An 8,179-nucleotide genomic window follows, 5' to 3' on the forward strand; every position below is an offset into this window, starting at 1 on the left:
CTCTTCATTTTCCAATCTTCCTCTAGTCATAACTCCTTGATATTTATTTCCAATTATCTGATCTTCAGAGTGGTTCAATCTTACATACCGGGGTGTTTTTACTTGTTGTTCTTCAATGATTGTTGAATCCTCAGATGATGCCAGTGTGACTCGATCAACATTCTGTACCGGTGTACTCATTGTAGGTTCATTTGTCATTATCTCTATTGCCAGTTTAGAGTCCATGTACCTTGAATTTCCTTTAAACTATTCATCAATCTTCACATTTGCACTCTCAACAATTTTCTACAATATTTTGTTAAAACATCTATATGCCTTGCTCTTAGATGAATAACTACGAAATATTCCTTCATCACTTCTAGGATCAAATTTTCCAGTATACTCATCTCTTCTAATATAGCATTTACTTCCAAATATTCTGAAATATTTAAGAGTAGGAGTATTACCAAACCATAGTTCATGAGGGGTCTTACCGGTTTCACCTTTGATGTGAACTTTGTTGACTGTATAAGCTATTGTATTCACTACTTCTCTCCAATATATGAGGTAGGTTTGCTTCTAATATCATTCTTCTAGCTGCATCCAAGATAGTTATGTTCTTCCTTTCCACAACTCCATTTTGCTGGGGTGTCTGAGGTGCTGATAACTGTCTTCTAGTCCCATTCACTTCACAGAATGTATTAAATTTCTTAGATGTGAATTCACCTCCTTGATCTGATCTCAAACATTTGATTTTCTTACCGGTTTCATTCTCTACCATCACCTTACCTTGAATAGTTTGAATTTCCCAAAAGCTTCTGATTTCTCCTTGAGAAAAGTAACCCAACACATTCTAGAATAGTCATCAATGATTAGCATGGAGTATCTATCTCCTTGTAAACTTCTAGCTCTTGTTGGACCACATAAATCAATATGAATTAATGATGAATACTAAGAGGGGGGTGAATTAGTATGCCAAAAATCACTGTACTTAAACACTTTATTAGTTTAGCAGTAAACTGGTAAAACAATTTAGCAGACAAACCGGTTAGCACACATGTAAACCAAATAGCAAATAATACATTCACCCACAAAAGCAAAAACACCATAACACAAGAGATTTTTACATGGAAACCCAAATGGGAAAAACCACAGTGAGATGAAACTCACAAGTAACTATCTGCAGAATAGGAACCAGATCGGTTAAGGTCATACAATGTTCTTTATCAGAACAGATCCTATTAGGAATCTCAATCTCTGTTAGGAGATAAGTCTGATTAAAGACTACCTTGCTAGAGGATTTTAGATTCACAGATGTGAACCACCTTGTTAGAGGATTTACAAAAGGCTTTTTGGGCCTACCCAGTTAAGGGCTTCAGACTTGTCAAAGATGTGAGTAATCAACAAGTGAGTGATCTAGCAAATAGCATAGATTGCTTGGTTAGATCCTTGATAGCTCATTCCTAACGCATTCCAGCATTACTTCAGTCTTTAACACATTCACACTCTACTTTCTCTCACAGACCTGAACTTCTCTTCTATGTTCTCACTTACAAAAACAACTCTTCAACCACCTTAAACCCTCACAACAACCTAAAACCCTAGACATGATGTCCTTATGAAGGAATCTGATTTCATGTCGGTCTAATAGGATTATAATACAATTTCCTAGATTCAATGCATCTAGACATATCTGGTAAGATGACACAAAAAGCACCGCTAGAGTGTTGACACTGCAAAACAATTGGTGGATGGTAACTCATCACAAAGTGCTGGTTGGTAACTCATCATAGAGTATTACCGGTTCATATGGAATACCGGTTTGAGCAAAATACCGGTTTCCGGTTTGTCAAAATGAAGACTAGGAAATATGAGTTGTGCCACTTTGTTCCTTTGTATCACTTGAGATCCTCGAGTTGCTTGGGGTCTTCATACCACTTCAGATCGGTAAACACTTTCTACAAAACACCGATAGTCTAAAGACTATAATACATCATACCAGTTGGAACAAATACTGGTTGATCTTTAACTCATACATACAAAAAGTGATCTCATAGCTAGTATGTGTCCATCAATGACAATCACAACATAATCATCAAAAATGCCAACAATCTCCCCCTTTGGCATTGATGGCAACACTTAGGAAAATTTTGACATCTAAGTGTTTTACAACAAAAATATGCCATAATCAAAATTACTCCCCCTAAGCATATACACTATCCCTTTTGCAGAAAATGCAATGTATACTACTCCTTAACATAAATAACATGAAAGTATACATCAAAGCATCAAAATTCATATACTTCTCCCCCTTTGCCAACAATGACAAAAAAAATATTGCAGACTAACCCCTGTTGCATTAGTATTAAAATAATAAGTGTTTATGACAATAAAGAGTAAAATTTGTCAAAAAATGATTTAAAGTCCTACAAAAATTGCTTCATGGATAAGGAACATGACTCAAGTAGGGATGTAGCCACCTCTTTCTCTGTCTGCATCTGGGAAACCTATTCTTCCATGACATCTATCATGCTCATTTCTTGAGTGACCGTTACGGCATCAATATTTAGATAACATTTCTAGATAATTTGCAGTCTTGGCAATAGGACCAGTTGAAGTTCCTACAAATTTTATGTCTGGTTGCTTATCTCTGCCTCTAGTCTTGCAGACTATAGTTGAAGCCGGTGAACAATTTGTCAATAGGTGGAGAAGGAGTCATAGGGCATCTTGAAGGTGCTAATAAAGGACTGCATATCAGTTTGCAGTTTGTCCTTCTGAGTGAGCACATCATCATAGAATAAATGAGGCTAACAAATCTTGCTGAGTAGAAGATTTCCCTCATTCATTACATCTTTAATTTCCTTTTGTTCCTTTTGGAGATCAGACCGGAGCTCTGTTAGTTTTCTCACCAAGGCAGTGTCCAGAGCCTTTTGATGTTCCTTCTTGGCATTTGCTTCTATGACCTCTTCTAGGCTTTGCACCTGGTCTTCTACAACTATACATAGAAGCTTTAATTGTGTAAGTGAGGAATCAGTAATGGGAAGGTTCGTACTGGGTATCAAACTGGTAAGAGTGTCCATTGCAGCTTGGATAACATCTTCCTCCTTTTTCCTCCTTAGAGCATCCAATCACTCTTGAGCAAGCTTAATGCTCTGCAGTAGCTCTGATTCATTTGCAGACTGGAGGTCAATATGACTGGTAATGTCTGTCGGTTTAGCCTGACTACCGGTTGCCATTGGAGTCTCCACCTGTGTGCTCTTTTCCACTGCTTTCTTGTCCTTGACTTTTTGTTGGTCTTTTTGAGCCTTCCTCTGCTCCTCTTCTTCTTTCTTTCTTTTCTCTTCTTCTTGTCTCTTCTCTTCATCTTTTCACTTCTTCTCTTCTTCATCCTTCTTCTTCTCCTCTTCCTTCTTCCTCTTTTCCTCTTCCTTTTTCTTCTCTTCCTCTTTCTACTTCTCCTCTTCTTTCTTTTCCTCTTCCTTTTTCTTCTCTTCCTCTTTCCGTTTCTCCTCTTCTTTCTTTTCCTCTTCCTTCTTCTTCTCCTCTTCATGTTGTTTCTTGTTTTCCTCTTCTCTTCTCTTCTCCTCCTCCTCCTTTCTCTTATCCTCTTCCTCTTTCTTCTTTTCCTCTTCTTTTCTCTTATCCTCTTCCTCTTTCTTCTTTTCCTCTTCTTTTCTCTTATCCTCTTCATCTGCCTATTTCTTCTTTTCTGCTTCCTATTGCTTCTTTTCTTCTTCAGCCTTCTTCTCCTATCTTGTTCCTTTTGATAGTGTACCCTGAGTAACATTTTCACCATCTAAGGTGTCAACATCAATGGGGTCCATTTGTTCTGTGATCGGCTCTCCTTCACTGTTATACACCTCATCTGGTTTGCCAGTTTTCGGTTCTTGCTCAGCTTTTCTGTTGGCTTCAGCCACTTGGTGCATCTTTAGAGCTTCTTGAGCATGAGTATGTGTATCCTTTATAATTTCATGAACCTTTCCTTCCAGTAATAGGAGTCTTCTTCTTCTCATGAAGAAGAGGCCTTTGTATTTATTCATAACTTCAAAAAGTTCTAAATTTGATACATCAGGAAAATATTGAGCAAATATTTCCTCCCTCATTTCCTTTTCCTTTTCTATGGCAATGCGCCATTTGTTGTCTAAAGAATTATACAAAAAAACCTATGTCTCAGATCTAATTTCTGAAGGCGACCGGTCATTTACACATAAATACTTAATGATTTCTTGTTCAACTTCTTCCTTTTTATTATCATTGAAGTCATCAAAACAATCAATTAAATCATTTAACAATTTTCTCCTAATATTCTTTATAGTTATTTGACAGTGTGTCAAAGGTTTGTAAGAAGAGATATCAATATTTACCGGTGTAGATGATGTCGGTTCATTCTTTGTCTTTTTCTCTATTTGCCTAGTCATCTTCTTAGGCGGTTCTTTTGACACAGTTTCTTCTGAGTCCGGTGTACTGCTTTTTGTCTTTCACTTCCTTTCAAAGACATTGGCAGGTGCAGCTTCCGGTTTCTTCTTAGCTGGTGACCGCTTGGTCACTTTTGGACTGGCTACAATAACCGGTGCTGATGCTGAAGGCACTGCCTTTCCTTTCTTTTGTGAGGGTTCTTCAACTGGTGTAACCCTTTCCAGATAGGTGCCAATTCTCTTTGCCTTAGGATCAAGGGGTGAGGTGATTAGGGTATAAGCATACCCATCTAGCATATCATACATTACCTCATAGCCCATAGGCTCCACTTCTTCCTGCCTAGGCTCAACGGCCTCCATTATGCATTCATCCACTTTGATGGTGAAGCAGATGTCTTCCTCATAGTTTTTGACTATGTCACTGAATATTCTTATCCTTTGGCTCATCTTGCATCTAAACTCATCAAAGTATTTATTCAGTGCTTCTGGATAGCTGGTTCCAACTGCTTGTAGGCTTTTCTTGATTTATTTTGTTACTAGTTGGTCGGCAGACCACTGAATGTCACCTACTCCTGGAAGTAGCCTTGGAAGTAAAAGAACAAACCAACCAGTAGTTGTCCGAACTTAAATCTCAGTGCATTGTCCTATTTGATCGACTTAAGATTCAACATAAGTTGTCTTTGCATGCAAGTGCATAGATCAAACGATGCATCTTCCTTGATCATCCTGTAAGCGACATTTACCACTGCAATAGAGACATAATTAATTCTGCTAGGAGAGAATGTCCGGTAACCTATCACCATGTAGGCATACTTGACCAGATCATCCTTGATTGAGTTGACAGTCATTCCAAGTGAGTCGTTCACTGAATCGGTGAGCTTGGAAATTTCAGTCTTGCTGACCTTCCTTAGGGCTGTCACTTCCCCTATGTTACAGAAACCAGTGATAGCATGAATCGCTTCCAGTGTGATATCATGAGTCTGCTCTAGGTATATCTTATCACCGTGTACCCTTCTTAGAAAAATGCGTATGTGATCATCCGAAAATTCTTCAAGAAAATAAACTGCATTTTAAAGTTTCTTCTTTTCGAGAATGCTGAATTCCGGTTTAATCTTCTTATCCTTTCCACAAAATAAGCTCAGCTAGGAATGGATTACAAGAGACCCTAGGTCTTTGATTTTGCAGTCTATGTAATCAAAAATTCCTTCTTCTACTATAACACCAGTCGGTACTTGAGATAGGGCATTGTATTTTGACTTTCGCTTAATGAAGTCCATAGAATCAACAGGTGTACTAGAGCTATCATGAGATGTGGAAGCCCTGATAAACAAAGAATTATGAAAATACCTTCGCTGGTCAAAATTTAGGGCTTCTCAATTTGAACATCTCTACACACTCCTTCGGTTGTAGGGATACCGCTTTGTGTTCTACACTTCTCCAACAGATGTTTTCTTCAGATTCTTCTTCGAGAATTTGATACCAATTGATGAATTCTTTGATTCGCAGTGTAATTCACTTTCCTTCACTCTGCACTTGAAAAACTTCTTCGCTCAAAAAATGATAAGTGAGAAATGATTTGAAAATACCTTCTAAACAGGTTCTCCACCTACCATAATAAATGCTCCAATATTAGGGCGTAAACCCTAATTTTCCTTTTACCATTTTTGGTCTTCTACCGACTCACAAGTATCACATACCGGTTAAGGTCTTTTACTGGTGTAAACCAAGGGTTTGAAGTATTTCGCCGTTTGCTCCCCCTAAGCTTTTCTGATGCTTAGTTTGTCGGTTCTGCGATTTCCACACTAGGTGCAAAAATCGATTCTTCATGCAACACCGCTGGTTTCTTTTTCCAAGTTTTGTTCATATCTGCTCAAACAATTTCAATATCAATCTTTCCTTCTGGAGTGATCGGTATGTCATCCGATATGTTCTTTCTTGTTCTATAAAATCTGGCAATGTGACTCAGTTTGTTGCAATGATAGCAGACCATTCTAGGTGCTCTCCAAGGTCCATTATTCATGTTACCGTTCTTCCTCCTGCATGTTGCAGTAGTGTGACCATGACCATGACAAATCAAACAATTTTCTCTCCATCCGATTTCCGCTTGATAGCCACCACTTCCTGATTGATGATTAAAGGTATTAAACCGATTGTGATTCCAATTCACAAAAGGTTTCAGACCAACTCCCTGAGTCCTTTGAGGATATCTTCCAGTGTTGTTCATAACATACCTGCATTCAGATGCTCTATGCCCAAACTTGTTGCATGCATAACAATTACCATTGAACTTATTGGATCTAGGTACATTGTTTATAAAGTAAGGAAAATTATTATGGGCTTTGCTCCTACATACATTAGCAGTATGTCCTTCTTTAATACAGTTAAAGCAAATAGGTTTGAACTTTTTCTTACCTTTACCTTTGAATGTTGGTTGCTTCCTCGATGCTTCAACATTTACACCAGAGGTCTCACCTTGCTCATGACCAAAATAATCAAGTCCATCAGTATTCCTGATAGGTTTGGCCGATTCAAGTTTTTGCTCTAGCTTAACAGTACTCTTATTGAACTTAGCAAGTATTTCCTTTGACTCAGAGAGTTCTTTGGAAATAGCAACATTTGTTTCCATCAAGTTTGCATTCTAGGAGATGGCTATGTTCAGTTCTCCTCGCATGTCTTCCTTTTCCACTTTGCTCACATGGAGTTGAGCAGTTCGTGCACTGATTTCTTGCTTCAGCTTGGAGATTTCATGATCTTTGTCTTTTACCAGATCTTCAGCTTTCCTCCAGTTCTCAAGCTCTTGGCACATTCGAATAGTCAGTCCTTCCAACTCCTTTCTTAGGTTGGAATTGGATTCATTCAACTTTTCTACTTCTTGAATCAGGGCTTCCATGTCCGCTTCAACAGAAAAACTATTTTTAGAGAGCTCCATCAATTTTTCAGCATGTTCTCTCCTTTTTGCCTAAGAGGCCTTATATTTGACCATAAGATCATCATAGGCTTGCTTAGACTGAGTGAGACGATGAGTAAGTTCCCTCATAGTGTATTCCCCCATATCTCTTTCCAAGTGGTTAGACTTATAGAAAGGTTGGCTCTAATACCAATTGGTGAATACTAAGAGGGGGGGTGAATTAGTATGCCAAAAATCACTGTACTTAAACACTTTATTAGTCTAGCAGTAAACTGGTAAAATAGTTTAGTAGACAAACCAGTTAGCACACATGTAAACCAAATAGAAAATAATACATTCACCCACAGAAGCACAAACACCATAACACAAGAGATTTTGACATGGAAACCTAAATGGGAAAAACCACAGTGAGATGAAACTCACAAGTAACTATCTACAGAATAGGAACCAGATCAGTTAAGGTCATAAAATGTTCTTTATCAGAACAGATCCTGTTAGGAATCTCAATCTCTGTTAGGAGATAAGTCCGATTAAAGACTACCTTGCTAGAGGATTTTAGATTCACAGATGTGAACCACCTTGTTAGAGGATTTACAAAAGGCTTTTTGGGCCTACCCGGTTAAGGGCTTCAGACTTGTCAAAGATGTGAGTAATCAACAAGTGAGTGATCTAGCAAATAGCACAAATTGCTTGGTTAGATCCTTGATAGCTCGTTCCTAATGCATTCCAGCATTACTTCAGTCTTCAACACACTCACACTCTACTTTCTCTCACGGACTTGAACTTCTCTTCTATGTTCTCACTTACAAAAAAACCTCTTCAACCACCTTAAACCCTCACAACAACCTAAAACCCTAGACATGATGTCCTTATAAAG

Source organism: Cryptomeria japonica, chromosome 1, assembly GCF_030272615.1.
Source record: "Cryptomeria japonica chromosome 1, Sugi_1.0, whole genome shotgun sequence".
Lineage (NCBI taxonomy): Eukaryota > Viridiplantae > Streptophyta > Pinopsida > Cupressales > Cupressaceae > Cryptomeria > Cryptomeria japonica.